This window comes from Pimephales promelas, chromosome 7 (genome assembly GCF_988280905.1).
Source record: "Pimephales promelas chromosome 7, fPimPro1.hap1.1, whole genome shotgun sequence".
NCBI lineage: Eukaryota > Metazoa > Chordata > Actinopteri > Cypriniformes > Leuciscidae > Pimephales > Pimephales promelas.
Window position 1 is genome coordinate 14328947 of NC_142775.1, and position 19883 is coordinate 14348829.

General features: G+C 37.4%; 1 protein-coding gene across 16 annotated transcripts in view; it reads right to left on the reverse strand.

Annotated features, from left to right (window-relative positions):
* The window catches only part of map2 (microtubule-associated protein 2), a 130312-nt gene that overhangs the window by 67487 nt on the left and 42942 nt on the right, over positions 1 to 19883 (reverse strand). For all 16 annotated transcript variants that reach the window (XM_089133092.1, XM_089133101.1, XM_089133099.1 and 13 more), the window contains exons 2-3: positions 16227 to 16299; positions 809 to 898 (exon numbers count right to left, since the gene is read on the reverse strand). The gene's annotated coding sequence lies outside the window, so the exon portion shown is untranslated. The remainder of the gene's footprint in view (positions 1 to 808; positions 899 to 16226; positions 16300 to 19883) is intronic.

Genomic DNA, 19883 nt, shown 5'->3' on the forward strand with positions numbered 1-19883 from the left:
GCAAACTTCACCAGACTACTAAATGTGGAATTGAAATGCAAGGACTGAGGGAGACATTTTGGACAGGGTCCAACTGCTATATACATACATTAAGTAAGAAAAGAATTAGTGTGTCTGAAATCACAAGCACGCAAAAAAAAAATGTAAAATTGACCGACGATCCCTAAAAAGGAAGGAATTCTCTGTTATGATTTTATATATTGCTTATATTGAATATATATTTATACTGCATAAGAAATAGCTGCCCTGCTGTTGCCAAAATGGCTGTCGAGTGGACTAACTTGCCTTAAAGGAATAGTTCTCTCATCATGTACTCACCCTCAAGTTGTTTCAAACCTGTATGAATTTCTTTCTTCTACTGAACACAAAGTTTGATATTTTCTGAACAATTTTGGTAACCAAACATCAACTGTTTGGTTATATACATTCTTCAAAATATCTTCCTTTGTGTTCAGCAGAAGAAAGACATTTGAATATGTACACTCTAAAAAATGCTGGGTTGTTTGAACCCAAATTTGGGTCAAATATGGACAAACCCAAATGTTGGGTTAAAAATGTAATTTAAAAAATTACAGTTGAAAGTGAAAGCCGAATTTGGGTTAAAATTTTAAATTACATTTACAATTACAATTATGTTTGTCCATATTTGACCCAAATTTGGGTTGAAACAAGAGTGTATGACAGTTTTTTATATGTATATATATAAAAGACCAGAGGTGCTGCATAAGACATGTTACTGCGTGCGGAGTCGTAATAATGTCTGCTGTGTTGGTCATGAGAGAGATGAGCTGCAGGGATTGGCTGGTACCTGTCTAGGTGGTGGTACTCCAGTGATGATTGGTGACGTACTTAGGAGGCGGCTTCAGGGCCCGGAAGAGTCTCTCAGTGTGATAAACACCTGCAAACATATCATGAGGAAACACTGTTAGCTGCCAAATATATATATATATATAATAAGTGAATGTTTTAAGGCTGTTACTGATATAGAAAACATCTGTATACATTTGAGAGGAAGAACACATGGGAGTATGTGTTGCTAACACACAGAATGAGCTCATTAGTTGTTTAATGAGATCGCAACCAAGGCAATCAGCGTACAACTGTGCACACACACACCTAGACACACCACAGAGTCAGGCCTTCACTACAGCACACACATTTAGATCTTATTATGCTTTACATTTTCAGCTGCCATTTCTTCAGTCTTCAGTGTCACATGACCCTTTAGAAATCATTCTAATATGCTGATGTGATACTTAAAGGGATACTCTACTTTTTTTGGAAATAGGCTCTTTTTACAACTCCGCCAGAGTTAAACAGTTGAGTTTTACCGTTTTTGAATCCTTTCAGCCGATTTTCTGATATTTAGAAGAATATCAGTAACCAGACAGTTTCTGGTCTCATTGACTTTCATAGTAGGAAAAAAATATACTATCAAATTCAATGAGACCAGAAACTGTCTGGTTACTGATATTCTTATAAATATCAGAAAATCATCTGAATACATTTGAATATGGTAAAACCCAACTGTTTAACTCTGGAGGAGTTGTAAAATTAGCCTATTTCCAAAAAAAGTGGAGTATCCCTTTAAGAAAATTAGTTTCTCATTCTTATTAATGTTGAAAAAACATTTTCTGGATTGTTCAATTAATATAAATTTCAAAAGAAGATCATTTAAATTCAATGAGACCAGAAACTGTCTGGTTACTAATATTCTTATAAAGATCATCATCTGAATACATTTGAATATGGTAAAACCCAAATGTTTAACTCTGGAGGAGTTGTAAAATTAGCCTATTCCCAAAAAAAGTGGAGTATTCCTTTAAGAAAATTAGTTTCTCATTCTTATTAATGTTGAAAAAACATTTTCTGGATTTTTCAATTAATATAAATTTCAAAAGAAGATCATTTATTTGACATGTTTTGAAGTATTTGCATGTATTTATTGTGATTTTGGATCAATTTAATCAAGTTTTTTTGTAATCCGGCTCTCAAAAATTATTAAAAATGTAGATTTATGGGCAAATATAATGGTTATCGGCTTTTAAATATAAAGATTTAGCTATTATAGGTTTTCATACCGGCCAAAACTTTCATATCGGTGCATCCATTAAAAAAATAACTTTCTGACCCCAAACGTTTGAACGCCACTTCACAAACCCTCAATGCAGAACAATAGGAGGAAATAAAGGCAAAATGAGTTTAAACATTTCTCATGTTCGTTTACTATGTGGAGATAAGCTTCAAGCTTATGGTCTGTATCTTTTCTCATTGAGATTTAAAAAGTCAATTAAATATTACAAGAAATAAGTGTATTTTCACTAAATATGTTTACCCAAGGCCAATATTTGTATTTTCTGTGTATAATGTCATTAGCTTAGCACATGCTGACACCAAATTCTATTGAAATCTATTGATTTTTCTATTGAAATTGCAAGGAGTTGTTTGATGACACAGCAAGCTGTCCAAATCAGTCACATTTATATTTAAGATGCCATAGAAGAAAGTTTCCTTTATAGACTGTAAACAGCTAGACACCTCAATAGGTTTTGAAACAGACCATTTATCTCCTTCACACACTCCATGGACATAAAGAAAGCCTGACATAGATTTTCACTGCATCATTCTGTAAGCCATTTGTGGCCAAACAAGTCCCTGATGGAGGCACAGAGAACATCTCCACAGGCCTGAACTAAATAAAGAGCTCTAGATATCAGTGTATGACAGCAGCTCTGACACAATAGCCATCTCTGCTCAACTCCATTCATAGCCACTTCAACAAGTCTTTATTATGGAGAATAATGTACTCATGACTGCAGCTTTGGTTCCAGATAAACCTGAACAACTCTATAATCCATCAGCTTTTGGGAGTGTTTGTGTGAGTGATAGCGTTATAAAGAGTGCCAACAGTACTGTAGCCTAATAACAATCCTAGAAAAATCAGAAAAGAAAAGACAGACACATTTACTGGTTTACTGGTTTGTTTATCCTCTATACGTTATCCCCAATAAAATGGTAAATGGACTGCATTTATAGCGCTTTCACAGACTCAAAGCGCTTTACATATTGCCTCACATTCACCCATTCACTCACTCATTCCTATACCGACGGCGGTCGAGACTAGTCTGTAAAACAGTACTGCAGTGTTAACATGGTGTGCAATCAGTATCAAAACAGCACATATTCTGGCAGATTAGCTTTAAAGGGATAGTTCACCCTAAAACAAAAATGGAGTCATCCTTTACTCACCCTGGTGATGTTTTAATGTCATAATTAAAAAAAAAAAAGTCCTGCTCACTCTCATCCATACAATGGCAGTAAATAGAGACCAGGATCAAGCTTTTTAAAGACGCAAAGATTTTTCAAAGATGTAAAAATAAACTTAAATATAAAAACAAAGAAAATGAGAAAGCACAATTACCTTACTCCATTAAGAATGATTACCATTTGTACCATATTTATATTAGCAATAATGGCTTTTCAGGGTTAAAAATAATATAATTCGTGGGAAATGCATCTAAAAATGTTAATAACTTTGCAAAATAATAAAAATTATTATAGCAGGTCTAAATGTACTCCCATCTATCCATCTATCTACAGTATGTATCTTGTTCTGGTGGGTCAGAAATGAGCTCCAGCGCTCTGACTCCCTACTTACGCTTCAGGGAATCTGAGGATAAAATGCAGCGTTTTCTCTCTGCCACCAGATAATATGCAAGCGCTCCACACACTGACTCACATTGCATGAACATGAGGGCCCTTTGCGGCATGTTCACACAGAGAACTCCAACAAGACAGAATAATAGCACCCTCGCAGGCACAGAGAGCCCCACACGAGTCTCAAAAGCAGCAAACTGACATACTGTACTGCTGCAGCAGATGGGATTTAATGCGTCCTTAACATACACCAACACGCAGAAGCAAACAACTGTCGTGCTCACACACTGAAAACACACAAGTAGGCCTACATACTAACAAAGTTATGAAAATGCACTCTATTCCACACTATAATGGCATTGGTAATATATCTATATACACTCATCTAAAGGATTATTAGGAACACCTGTTCAATTTCTCATTAATGCAATAATCTAATCAACCAATCACATTGCAGTTGCTTCAATGCATTTAGGGGTGTGGTCCTGGTCAAGACAATCTCCTGAACTGAATGTCAGAAAGGGAAAGAAATGTGATTTAAGCAATTTTGAGCGTGGCATGGTTGTTGGTGCCAGACGGGCCGGTCTGAGTATTTCACAATCTGCTCAGTTACTGGGATTTTCATGCACAACCATTTCTAGGGTTCACAAAGAATGGTGTGAAAAGGGGAAAACATCCAGTATGTGGCAGTCCTGTGGGCGGAAATGCCTTGTTAATGCTAGAGGTCAGAGGAGAATGGGCCGACTGATTCAAGCTGATAGAAGAGCAACTTTGACTGAAATAACCACTCGTTACAACCGAGGTATGCAGCAAAGCATTTGTGAAGCCACAGCCTGGAGGTGAATGGGCTACAACAGCAGAAGACCCCACCGGGTACTTGACAACAAGAGCTCACCAAAATTGGACAGTTGAAGACTGGAAAAATGTTGCCTGGTCTGATGAGTCTCGATTTCTGTTGAGACATTCAGATGGTAGAGTCAGAATTTGGCGTCAACAGAATGAAAACATGGATCCATCATGTCTTGTTACCACTGTGCAGGGCAGGCTGGTTGTGGTGGTGTAATGGTGCAGGGGATGTTTTCTTGGCACACTTTAGGCCCCTTAGTGCCAATTGGGCATCGTTTAAATGCCACGGCCTACCTGAGCATTGTTTCTGACCATCTCCATCCCTTTATGGCCACCATGTACCCATCCTCTGATGGCTACTTCCAGCAGGATAATGCACCATGTCACAAAGCTTGAATCATTTCAAATTGGTTTCTTGAACATGACAATGAGTTCACTGTACTAAAATGACCCCCACAGTCACCAGATCTCAACCCAATAGAGCATCTTTGGGATGTGGTGGAACACAAACATAAGGGGATTAAATAGGGAACACTAATGACGAGGACAGGTGAGACTGACTAGACAATAATGACGAGACGAGGATAACAAGGGGGCGGAGTAAAGAAACGAGACAACACAAGCACATGGCCCAAACAGGCCATGCGCTTGCACACAAAACATGATTCTGTCATGATCCTGCCTCACGACTAGAGAAAATCAAAGACAAGAAGGCAGAATCATGACACAGACAAATATCCCTAAAACACGATAAATTTAAAAAAGCCGGATCAATTAGGACAAAAAATGAAATAATTTAATGAAATATATACTGTATTTTCAATGTATATTGTGCCTTTTATCAAATGACTAAAGGATGGTAAAAAAAAAAAATGTAAACTGATTAAGAAGTTTTGCATTGAATTTATAACGCTGAAGTTCCTTCCTAAAATTATCGGCCAGTTTTATTTACTTGCCAAAGCCAAAACATATTTGCACTTAGTGAGTGTTCATTTTGGGCCCTGAATACTAAACAGTAAAGGCAGGGGAGGAGGATGGGCCCAGTGCTGTCTGGAAAAATATCTGTGTCAACCGCAGGCTCTGGTGTGGCCATCTCGCTTTCTTTTCAGGATGTCATTATGTGATTTTCAGAGCAAGCAGTGTCTAAATTAGCCCTGTGCCTCCCTCAACTAAACTCACCGACTACACAACCCAAAAAGAGAGCGAGAGGGGGGAAAAAAATAACTGCATTAACTTGGAGAAACTCCAAATCAAGCACATTATTCAAAAACCTGAAAAAGGCAGAAGCCAGAGTGAAAAATAGACAGCAGAGCTGCTTTATGGCTGAATGTTCAGAGCAGATCTGAATGTTTAAAGACTGGCAGATGGCATAAATATGCTTCTGCTGAACTGCTATCTCACCCCAGCACTGCGGTCTATGAATACTACACGGCCAACAGACGGGCTTTATGCGCTCCAGAATGTGCATTTCCATGCAACCACAATAGTTTACAACTAAAATGGCTTGAGTTCACCTAACAACTTTGAGGTAAAAACTTCCAGATCTAGAGTGCTCATCTGCCTTTCCCGACTGCGAGACTGAGAGGAACATCTGCCTCTGCCTCTGCCTTGGGAAAGAACATACATAACATTTTATAATTTAATGTATGCATTAAAGTAAAAATGAAATGCAATTCAAAGATAATTCTATTATGTAATCCAACATATTTGAAAAATAGGTGGAGGAAAAGACTTGATTATATCTTTCAGAAACTGAATGGACCAAGAATTGTTACATTACCATAATAGACTAGTCAGTGTATAGTGCCATATTAAATTGTTGACAGGAATGAAAACGAGGTTGTGATTATAGAAATGCATTGTATTCAGTGGATTGTACTGCCGTTTAACAACAATCGGATTGTTCAGCTGATGATTGTACGTCTTTCAATAGATAAAAACTCCACAAAAGTTATAAGTTGTGAAAATTACACGATTTAGGGCCTTTATACAGTGCATGGAATATAGAAGACATTATGTCTATCACTCGCAGTCTCATTTTCATCAGCGTTAAATTCAACACGGTGTCTAATAGACAAAAGAAATCTGACTTATCGGTTATTACTTAACCTGACTAATGTGTATGAAGTTGAAGGTAGGGGAAAAGAAAGAGGCATTTATGACAATCTGAGCAAGTAATACTTAGACAAAGGATTACACTTTTTTTAACCAGAAAAAAACAAAATTAGACCAGGAATGTGTGCATCAAGAAAATAAATAAGTCAGTTTTGATCACATGTTGACTTTAAATACCTCTGCCCTCTAGAGAGAAGTCAACCAACCCATTATCAGCATACTTTAATGTGCAAAAAGGTTTTAAGACATTTTTCTCTTTTTTTACTGCCTAGGGAAGCCACAGAGATGAGTGAGATTCCTCAGGACACCTATTTTTAGTAACATCTTTCAGGTAGTGTGGACATTTTGTGCGAGTCATCCAACCCCCCCAACAAACAAAGAAAACATACTAAAATGAATACAGATTTTTTTTTTTTTTTATGCAGGAGCCACACTGGTAAAGACACCCTTGAAAATAGGGAACGATTTACTTTAGGACAATGGCTCAGTTCTTCATGATAAGGTTGAGTTTGTCTTAAAAAAAAACTCAGTGCTGGATATCTCACATTTTGTCCTGTGATAATAAAATTATAAACAAGCCAGTATCAGATCTTATTATTTTTCCCCAGAGTCAGTCATCACATTTTACTCTCTTGTAAAGATACTAATAAAAATGACAAGATCAGTTTATGGACTTTGGATTATCTTTCATTATATAGTAATATAATCTGATCTTAATATCTAATTTATGAGATTGTTAAAATGGCTTTTCTTCTATTAAACAATAATTATTTGCTAACACGCAAAGGATAAAAAAAAAAACGTTGGGTAGAGTTGTTAATAAATCAAGAGAGGGATTGTGGTTTAAAGAGGCAGATTTCCCACTAAAGACTGTTTAAACCTGCTTTAAATGGACAAACAAAGTACAGTTTACCAGGATTTATTTAATATCTTTGCTTTACCGGTCAGCTGTGAAGGGGTGAGATTAGAGACGAGAAATAGAGATTAGAGTTTGAGAGAAACATTTTCAGAGTAGTTGTTTCTAAATTCATCTTTTTTTAAATCAACGCCACTTTAGTCATTAAAGGGTAATTCCATCGGTAGAGACATGAATATGTATTGAAAGTGGGTCATATACGTAGTAGAATAGTATCAAACATTTCTAATTTGGCACCTTTTTTAGTGCTTGTGGATTGCAGACAACAATCCCCACAGTGCATTGCAATGCTCAGCTCCGCAGGCTCCTCCCACTACTCCGCCCATCAATATAGACCAGAGTTGAGCTTCGCTCTAAGCTACCACTTGGAAATCATTTCGTCTAGGGGGAAAATGAGAGAGTGTTGCATGACCATTCAATAGTATGACTGGATGACTAATGCAAATGGGTGGAATGTCCCTTTAAAGCACTGCTTTTGTAACAAATTTACGAAATTAACAACAAATTTGACAACAAATCTTGACTTTTCTGTTATGCTGCATAATCTGTATATTTTTCTCTAAGGCAAAATGCTGTAACTACATGTCAAAACTGACAAATAACTGAAATTGGGTTTCTTACACTATAGATTCCGTGACGGATGAGTTTGGATCTATTATACTCCGATTCGGAGAATAGGGAGTGTGAAAACCGTTTTGTTTTGTTTTTTTTGTTTTTTTTTAAAGGGATAGTTAATCCAAAAATAAAGTTTCTGTCATTTTTTACACTCCAGACCTAAAGTATATGACTTTTTTATGCTAAACACAAAATAAGATATGCTGAGAACATTGGAGCCTTTTGACTTGTACACACACAAAAAAATTACTCTGCAATATGTATGAAAAAAAACCTCTAAAAGCCATCTACTGTATGCAAAAAAAATGATAATAATATTGAGTGAGTGCTCTCCGCACATAGTATACGTTTATCAAATACTTTCACTTCAAACTCACTAAATCCCAGCCTCAGCCCATTCATAAATTTGGTACTTGGATAGAAACCTATAGGAGCCTTATAAAAATGATAATATAAAAGAAAGATGCTCTGAATGCTCCGAATCAAACCTTTCACATTTCATGGGATGCACTAAATAACAAAGCATGATTACATTGCAGGACCTAGTATGACATCATATATTGAGTTCATTGAGTTCCTGACATGAGCGGTAGCTGTGACTGTAGTAGCTATCAGACTGAGAGCATCTCTCTCTCTCTCTCTCTCTTTGCAGGTTGAGAACCATGCCCTCCCTGTATGTCTGTCTTTCCTGCCCCAGCCAGACAGAGAAGAAGGGGGTGACCAATTCCCCCTTTTGGGCATTACATCATTGCTTTCCCTGCTGCAGTGCCTCCCAATGAAAGAGTCTGTTTGTCTGCCAAGTAAACAATTCTGTCTCTTCACATTCTTCCATACCACACTGAGAAGAGTTTAAATACATCACAACTGACATATGGCATGTCACGGCAACATAAAAAAAACAAGAACCCATCAGTTAACATTTGGCATCCTTCTTCAGTCAGAACAGAAGCTCTTTTAATATTTTCTTTACGTAATGAGCATGTTTAAAGGGAAAGTTCACCCTGAAACAAAAATTCTGTCATCATTTACTAACCCTCATTTCGTTTCAAACCTGTATGGATTTCATTCTTTCATAGAGCAAAATTATAAATTTCACCTTTTGTGTTCCATGGAAGAAAGAAATTGACACAAGTTTGGAACAACAAGAGATTAAATAAATGATTAGAGAATTTTTGGATTAGACATTCATTTGAAATGTGCCTTTAAGAAAAGTAAAATTGCAAACACGGATTACAAATATGTCCATTAAACAAACAAGCACATGTGCTGCTTTCTTCACAGGACTCATATCCAGCTGGGAATGACTCAACGTCTTATACCTGAGCTGAAGTGTAGATACTCAACGAAAACAGTCTATGATTTCACATCTGCAAAGTTCAAATCAAAGGAAAATATTTGCTTTCAAGGACTACAACAATCGGCTTTTAGGGACTAACATGACATTGCTCCTGGGTTAGTGATATCACTAACCTTAAAATTTACATAAACCCGCCCCGGGGAACACGCAGTCCATGTTGAGAAGAGGAAGACTTGTTGTAGTACAGTACATTTGTGCTTTGTGAGTCTGCTCAAGCTGTCACGTCTTTTCACATGCAACTCAAAGACTTGAAGATAGTTAACTCCACATCAGCAACATAAATTCATCAACTAACCATTCAAATTTCATTTGTTGTGGCTTCTTGAGTCTCTCCATCATTGTCAGACTCCAGTTTAAACATAAAAGGCAGAACAATTTCTGATATTTTAGAGCTTGTCTGCATGAGGTAATCAGAGCTGCTAACACACACAACAAGCTCTTGAAACTCCGCCCTCTGTGTCGGGAGCAGCAGCTCATTTGCATTTAAAGGGACACACAAAACGTACGACAAGTTTTTGCCCACCCTCAAAAAGTGACAATTTTAACATGCTGTAAAAAAAAAATCTGTAGGGTATTTAGAGCTAAAACTTCACATACACACTCTGGGGACATCAGAGACTTATTCACTCTATTTATTTTGTAAAAAAAAAAAAAAAAGGGGGGCATTAGACACGCCCCTTTAATCAATCTCAAAACTTATATTTTTATTAGATTTACAACTGACAACAGGCAAGAGAAAACATTAACACTTACTCATTTAGCAGATGCTTTTGTCCAAAGCGACTTACAAATGAGGACTAAAGCAAGCGAGAAGAACAATGCAAGTGCTCAAAATACAAAGTTAAGGCATTGCTCAGAGTAGCTTAACCTAGACAAGGGACGATTAAAGGATAAGGAATTTTTATTATTATTATTAGGTTTGGTGCTCACGGAAGAAATGAGTTTTCAGTTGTCTTTTGAATGCTGCATTCCGGATGAGGGTGGACCGATCATTCCACCAGTAATGAGAATGTTCTGGAGAGTGATTTTGAGGCTCTCTGTTATGGTACTACGAGCTGTCGCTCATTGACTGATGGTAGGATTCTGGTAGGGATGTAGACTTGTACTAGTGAGAGAAAGTAGGAGGAAGCTGATCATGTGGTAGATTTGTAAGCAAGCGTCAATACCTTGATGCTTGATGCGAACTTGATGCGAGCCGCGAGTGGTAGGCAGTGCAGAGAGATGAACAGAGGAGTGGGGCTTTTGGGCTCGTTGAAGACCAGACGAGCTGCAACATTCTGGATCATTTGTAGAGGTTTAGTTGCACATGATGGAAGTCCAGCCAGACAAACTTTGCAGTAATCAAGCCTAGAAATGACCAGGGCCTGTATGATGGGTCCCAGTGTAAATGGAGAAGAAGAGCGGTCCAAGAACTGAACCCTGGGGAACTCTTGTGGTCATTTGATGTGCTTTGGATACCTCACTTCTCCATGCCACCCTGAATGGCCTACCTGTGAGATAGGACTTAAACCAGTGGAGAGGAGTATGCCCAGTAATAAGAGGGAGGACAGGAGAATCTAATGATTCACAGTGTCGAAGCCAGCAGACAGATCCAGGAGGATGAGAACTGATGATTTGGAAGCAGCTTTTGTGATCCGCAGTGCTCTGTGACCAACAGTAATGCGGTCTCGGTTGAATGCCCTTTCTTAAAACCATATTGGTTGACATCCAGCTGGTTGTTCTGAGACAGGAAAGATGATGCTTGGTTAAAAGCAACTCGTTCAAGTGTTTTCGCAATGAATGGTAAGGGAGAGACAGGTCTGTAATTCTCTAAAAGTGATATGTTTAATGTCGTTTTTTTAAGCAGTAGAGTTGCCCACGCCTGTTTGAATGCTGTAGGGAAAATGCCAATAAGTAGGGATGAGTTGATGAGGTGTGTGAGTGCTGGTAGAGGGGTTGGAGAGATTGCTTGTAGAAGGTGTGAGGGGATGGGGTCTAGAGGGCAGGTGGTAGGATGACTAGAGAGGAGACGTTTAGATGGGAGGAATGGTTAGTGGAAAGGAGGAGAGAAGGTTTTTGGCTGTGGGAGAGAATGGTCTGGGTTTCTGTGCTGAACTGACATCTGATCATTGTTGTTTTGTTGGTGAAGAAGTTAGACAAATCATCAGCAGGTAAAAAGGTGGGTGATGGTGGAGGTGGACAGAGGAGAGAGTTGAATGTCTTGAAATGTGTTTGTTTGTTAGAGGCGCTGTTGCTCTTGTTGTGGAAATGTGAAGATTTCGCGGCATTAACATCAACAGAAAAGGAAGAGAGCAGAGATTGATAAATACTCAGGTCAGACGTGTCAGATATAAATACTGTTCGTTTTCTCACAAAAAAACGCTCGTTTCGTGTCTTAGGCCATCAATGTGTTCTTACATTTACGAGTCATTAAATCATGTTTAATTTGGACTTCTCTGTGCATGCTTTTTGGTGGACCCCCTTAGCCTCCAGTGTATGACTGATAGACAACAACGGTTTGACTGAAAAATGTCAAAATTGAAAATACTGTGGAAACAAAGACACCTACATCTTGGATGCCCTTGAGGTAAGCTAAAACATATCAAAAAATGTATTTCAAAGTGAACTATCCCTTTAAAATGGAGCATAAGGTATCCGTTGCGGTCACATCCAGAGATGGGAATTCTGAGGGTGAGGGAAAAGAAGATGACACAGCAGAGGAAAGATAAGATGGAGAAAGTGAGCGCAGGTTTCGTCTGAAAGTAATCAGTAGGGGGGTTGGTTGTGCATGGGTAGTGAGATTGAAAGTAATGAGGAAAGGATCTCAACAAAATGTTGTCTGTGATGCAGTTGCGTGTATAAAACAGGTCCAGTTGGTTGCCTGATTTGTGAGTACCTGTGGTGATGAGCCGTTTGAGATCGAATGAGGCTAGGAAAGAGTTACAGCTTCTCTAGATGAATGTTGAAATCACCAAACACTAGGGCTGGGTATTGAGACAAATTTCACAATTCGATTCGATTCCGATTCACAAGCTTGCAATTCGATTCGATTTCGATTCGATTCAATATCGATTATTTTGGATATCAGTTACAATAAATGCCAATTTTTCTCAAGGGAATCAAATCTCTTAACTAATGCTGTAAAACTGTGGGAGTCTAGTTGTAGCCTACTAGGGTTCATTAGCCTAATATGAAGGTAATAATGAATGAATCACTTAAATTACACTTTTATTTATTTTTATAATAAGAAGATTATATGAAATATAAACATTTAAATGGTGGCTGTCATAAAAACTTGCCAGATTTATTCAAATATGCATTAAATATCGAAGAACATTAAGATTATAATGCATATGTAATATGGTGTATATATTTAGCAAAATGCTCCTCTCTAGAGTTATTTTTTTCTAGCTGACTAACGAGTTTATGTGGGTTTTCTGAGGTAAACACTGATTACAAGCTGTTTAACTGACGTCTTTCCACGGTTGAAACGCTGATTGAGCGAATCAATATGGCATGATAGGGATTTGTATAATGTACTCTATCTTTTAACACAGTTTCAGATGCTCATTCATGTTTATTTCGCGCTGTGACTGGTATTATTAAGCCGGAAGAGAGATCAGCGCTGCTGCTTCTCTAGAGCTGCGTCAGAGCGATCTCACGCCACAGCGCCAAAACTCTATTTATGTTTTTGAATTTCTAAAGAAAATGGATGTAATTTGAAAATTGAGATTTTGTTTCATATCAATAGTAACAAAGGACAAAGATTACTGCGATTTTTTTGGATGCTTGCAGCCGAGATACAATGTTCCATTCATTCAAATGAAACAAGATGACTAATCGATTCTTGAGACTTAAGAATCGATATCGGTTCGTAAAAATGAGAATCGATTAGTATCGAGAAATCGATATTTATTACCCAGCCCTACCAAACACTAACAAGTGTCTCCAATTCTAAGCACTCAGCGCACAAAGGGGTTTTTTTATTCACTGTCAGTTACTAATATCACTGATTAAATTATTAGTCATCTATATGTTTTGTGAGTACAGTAAGTATGTGCTATTATTTACAGAAACCTATGCATATATTAGATAAATGATAATCAAATGAACTGCATTTTTTTTTTTTAATATAAAGTACATAATAATATTGTGCATAAGTAACCAAAATAGCTTTTTCTTATATTCGAGACCAGGCTGTGCTTCAATGCAGCAGTCTGTCACTGAGGACAGCAGTTGGTTCCTGCAACAAGCTTTCTGCCATTACAGCACTGCAGGAGAGGGATAGACAGTAGACAAAACGCTGTTCCTGTCCTTCAATGGCCTTCTGGCATGATGCATGAAGACTACAGTCACCTGTATCGTGAGTTTGTGACCTTATTCAGCACAGACACGGCGGTGTGTTGAGGGACAGAGATAAATGGATGAGAAAAGGTCACGTCGCGTATGGCACATGCTTTCTGACATAACCACAGGAGAGGGGGAGAGAAGAATTGGGAAAGGAGTGGGCGATGGCGTTTTACAACAATATAAACCAAGAATTCTTTTGTCAACTTCTTTTCCACAACAATTCAGTGATGAAACCGACTCTAGTGAGATTCTGAGATCAGCAAGCCCTACAGTATGTGTACTGTAACCAATACTGCTTGGTGGCATGACAGCATTTAATGTCCAATGGCAGAAAAAGCACAATAAATGTACAGTAGTCTATATGCTATACTAATCGAGAAATATTTAAATGTCGGTCAATTTCTCCAGACTGATCTCATGAAATGGCGTATGTATGACACGACAATTCGTATTTCCATTTTGGCGTGCTATAAACAGGCATAATCGCTTTTCAGCATGTAACGTTATATGAACGCCATTGAATTAACGTTACATTACTGTATAAATATATGACCTACCCCAACCCTGTCCCTAAACCTACCCGTCACTGGGGTTAATACAATTTATGAGTCTTCCCCTAACATACTAGGAAAAAAAATATCGCTCCCCAGATGTAGATCCACATTTTGCTTTGTTTCGCTTGGACATTTAACGGTGTGTACATACACGCGGATAGCTCAAAATGTGTATAGATAACACGCAGTGGCGTGTATGTTTACGCAAAAGTCATGATGCCATGTTGATTTCTCACATAAAGCTACATTGTTATTTGCTGATAATCTTCCGCTCTGCTACAGCATAAGAACAGCTCTGAAATTAAAGTATTATGGCATCCAACTTGAGCAATGGAAGCTGTTCTTGAAATGGAATATTATCAGTTACAGTATAGAAAAAAGCTACATGGAAAATTATAATTGACGGAGCAAAAAAAACAAAACAATGCAAAGCCTTATATAGATTTTAAATGAATAAATATACATACATCTTACATACAATGCACATACTGTACATACACATGCATTCAATAAAAATGTATATGTAAATTAAAAAATAAAGTAATTACCGTCCCGCAGCACTCGTGTGCCGTGACAGGTTGTCAGTTGTACTGTGAAAAATTAACAAATTCCAAAAAAGAAATAAAAAGAAATGCTACAAATAAGAATATATTGATGCTGTGGGCGGACACCTCGTATCTCTATATGTTGTCATTTTTGTTATATAATTTTTAAATATGAATGCTATTGGTCATTCTTTAAGTCTATACTTTGGTTTTACAAATATTTAACCAATGAAAAGCATTTTAAAAAGGTTGTGAAAGGAAAAACCTTGTAACTCCATTGGATCCTTAAACTATAAGTCAAACCACATAAAGTTCTACACACCGTTGAGACCATCTCTGCTTTTTTGCAATGCAAAGGTAAATAAAGAACTGATGCTTGAGTAAGTACAGCATTTTCTTTCCTCAATAAACACTATGTCTATAAAGGCTTGTGTTTTTTGTATTAAAAGAGTCTTAGTTAAGTATTTGCCATCTAGTTGAAGCAAATACACTGTTTTAAATATCCTGTGCATGATATAAAAGTGCTTCTTATTTAATCTCATGAGATTTTGACGAAATGTATTCAACAGCAAGAAAATAGTGTGTGTGTCAGACATACAGTATATTATCAGTTATAATATACGTCTACACACAGATGAATAGCATTTGAATATGTTTCATTGAATTTTCAGCTAGAAGTGTAGAATATATTGATATATCACAGTAATTGAGTAATTGTATATCATGATAACTGTATAATACTATAAAATGCAATTGCTCACACTGTGATATAGTATTTAAGGTACGATCACCCACCCGTGGGGACCCACACCATCATTAAATCACTGTTATGCATCTGGACAGTCTATGGTGATGCTAATGGAAGGTGTCTAGACAGGCACCATCACGTCACCCTGACTCCAATAAGCATGTTACACCGACCGGCAAACACACAGACACGAAATTACATGACAACACATAATTCAAATCTGCTTCAATGTGTCCAGCATGCTAGTTAACAGGTACGCTGATTCTCAAAAACAGAGGGAAAAATTCACAGGCGATACATCAAAGAAATATTAATTCACAAAACAATGAAAGATGATGACAAAAGCTGAAAAAAGGAGGAAATGTAAAAACATAGAGGGGTGTGAAAATGCCGGCACTGATTCAGCCTGTCAGATTCTCACTCACCTTATGTGCCAGAGCGTTACACACAATGACGCAGCATCTCTGCAGCACAGCGAGCAGGGAGGCAGAAACAGGAGGAAGACTGAAAGAAAAGGGAGGAAAAAAAGGGATAAAGAGCCTACCTGATGAGATCTGCGTGTAGGATCCTGTTGGTTAGCGTGTAGCACAGAGGAAGACGGAGAACCTCAGATGGACCTGGAGAGAGAGAGACAAAGGAGAAAGAAATGTGGCAGGTGAGCTCAAGGTGTCCGCAGAGTTCCCTTATATCAGTCACATGACCTCGGCAGCTACAATACATGTTCCTCCTCAATGGCCAGAGACACGTGTGAGTTTAGCATGCGCCGTCCATACTGCCACCTTCCAGCAAGTGGCAGAGTGGTATGAGCGAGGGGTAGGGCGCTGTGTGTGTGAGAGAAAGAGAGAGTGTGTGTGGGTGTGAGTGTGTGTCTAAATGAGATGGCCATATAATTAACAGCCTGATACACTGTAAACAAGAGCCGAAGTTAAAAAAAAAATGAATCCGTAATTGAGCAGAATGTTCTAGAACGAGTTTAGATGCTCTGAGGCTACATAAAAGGAGTGCAGATGAAAAGAATGACATTGCATAAAAGGAAAAAATCTTTTTCAATGCAGCATCTCTACATTGTAACAGTTATACATAATGGTAGTGTCTAAAACGATTTCCCCAAATACTCCCAACGCACATTTTTCAGGGGCCTTCAATCTGATATTGTTCAGTCAAACACCTAGCCCCGCCCCCAAACTCACGCAACTGGTGAAGAAGTTTAGCCTAGAAATCTAGACGCACCCTAGCGGCAGCAAAAATTATTTCGCAGCCAGTGTGGTCTAGCAACTCTCCATAGACGTTTTAGCTGGGAAAACCAAACTCTGGTCAGGCCAATTACATCGTGTTTAGAGTCGACGGGCGGGCTTAATTTAATGACGACGGAGTTGCGATGGTTCACTGCTACTTGAAAACAAAGAATGGCTACTGCTGGCTAGCTCTGACCACTACTCTGGACGATTTGAACTTAAGCTTTTCTTTGAAACCAGAACAAAAAACGGCACTTGAGTCATTTTTTTTTTTTTTAAACAAGAGTTTTGCCGACTGGATACGATCTTATTACGAGGGGAAACAAATGTCAGGCGAAATATATCGAACCTAAAACTAACTTTACTGCGCTCAACCACCGTGAGTGCATTTCAAGCTTGTAATCGCTCACGTTCAGCGGGGAGGAAGGGAAGTCCATATCGGGAGAAGCGAGATTCGTTGACATTAATGAATCTATTTATTTATTAATTTATGTGAGGTGCCGGAGTTTAACCCCTATATATATATATATATATATATATATATATATATATATCGCAATTAATCTTTGCACAGCCCTATATATATATATATATTAATCACATCCAAAATAAAAAGCTTGTGTTTACATAATATATTTGTTTGTGCTGTGTATAATTATTTTGTATATAAATATACACACGTGCATGTATATATTTAAGAAAATGTGTTATTCATATATCAAATATTTATATTTATATACAATATAGATTATGTATTTATGTATATGCAGTATTTACGTGAAAATAATTCTTAAATATATACATGCATACATATGTATATATATATCTACAAAATAATTATACACAGCACACACACATATATTATGTAAACAAAAACTTTTATTTTGGATGCGATTAATCACAATATATATATATATATATATATATATATATATATATATATATATATATATATATATATATATATATCGCTAAAAATGGGCTTCACTTGTCTCAAATGAGTTCCAATGAGATGGCTCTGTCCACTTCTTATACTGTCTATGAGTAATTCGAGTTTATTTATATGAAGTCTCTGACTGACTGTGCAAGAACTATGGCAAATTTCCGTTTGGGAAGAACAAACTTAAAACCTTCGAAACTGTATTGAATCGATAAAAGCGTGATTACAGTATTAAAATATCATAAGGTGAATATCATCATTAAAATATCATAAAATAAGGTGTTCCAACTCAGTCCTACTGTAAGAATATTTATGACAGCATGTTTTAACCGAATTCTATCAATGTTAGTTTTACAATGCAATGAAATGTAACCTAATATTCATTTAATCTTCACTTTTCAGGGGTTATTTTGTTTGTTTGTTTTTTCAGAAGGGATCTCTTCCCCCAGTTGGCCACAACTGTCACAGACCATATGAAATACCAGAGCACTGCAGACAGGAAACTAGGATTGGCAATCTGACAGTAGCTGGTGTTCATATGGCCTCAATAAAGAGACTCCCTCCCAACACACTCATCCCAGTGCAGTAAATCCTCCAAGCAGCTCTCTGCTCTACTCGAGGTGAATGAGGGCTTTATTGGAGCAACTTGGACCGACCATGAACAAATCCTATATTGGATTAGAACCATCAGTGATCTAAAGTCAGCTTTTTATTCAGTTGGATGGTATAACAACACATTTTTTATTTTATATGAGATATGGAATATAAAACCAAGTAAAATGGACCATTTGTGGCATTATGGCTGTTGTTGTTTTTTTGACAGCCTTGGTCACTGTGAACTGTGTTTGTATGGAAAATAGTAGAATCATAAACAAAAAAAATCTCCCTCTGTGTTCCAGTTTTTTGTATTTAATACTTTATTAATTTTTTTAAGTTAAAATGTTTTCATCTAATAGTAATATTTTATTTTATTTTTAGCTTTATTTCAATTATCAAATATATTTTAATAGTTTTAGTAAACAATACTGATACAGATACACTGTTACAGATTTGGAAAGACATGAGGGTGAGAAAATAATGACAACATTTTTATTTTGGTTTGAGTTATTCCTTAAAAACATTGGCTTCTTATCATTCACCTCAGACCATCTCTCTCTCTCAATTTGCTGATGTTTTGCTGACCGTCATCATTAGGGCAGAATAAAGATTTGTCTTCATTCATTTCCCCCTTTGGCAGTTCATGCTCTCTCCCATCATCATCTCAACAAATGTGGGATTCTGAAGGCACTGCAGACACTGGGGCACAAAACAAGCCTGGAGAACCCGCTTACCCTCCTAAAAACCCCACCCCAAGCCTCACTATACATGATTGTCCCCCAACCGCTGAATGAATCTTCTTTCATGCGTATAGCTTCCCAAGCTCCGAGGTCCGCTTATTTTCACGCACTTTCTTGGTAACATGGGCGTCTGCCTTCCTGAAATAGCGAGCCTGATGAGTTTAGCCGTGTGTGGTGTGCCAGCGCCGCATGGAGTAGGATGAGGGTGGGCACTGGTAATTTAAAAACACATATGTCTGGGCCGTGCAAAGCAAGCATGTGCGCTCTAGAGTCTAGACTGCATGTCTTGTGTGCTGATTTGGTCCCTAGCAGGGGATATTTGTAGTTGCACTTGACTTCAAAATCCATTCACTTGGAATGCCTTGCAATTTCATCAAAGACAGAGTGGGTTAGTAAACCTTTAAAAAAAATTTAACTCATAAAAATAAAAGAAGTAAATCGATCAAATTAAATGTCATGTCTAAAGAACAAAGCCTCTAACCGTAAAGAGTTCCAATTGATCATCTGCAACAAAGACCTGTTAGAAACTGAGCTGGAGCTGTTCTCCTTAAAGGGACAGCGCATCTAGAACTAAACGGCACCTTTTGTTTTGTTTTTTACAGATTTAGAATTCGAGTTTGGAATGAAATGAGTAGGAATAAATTATTTTTTTTTTAAATGGTGAACTGTGTCTTAAAGACATTGTATGT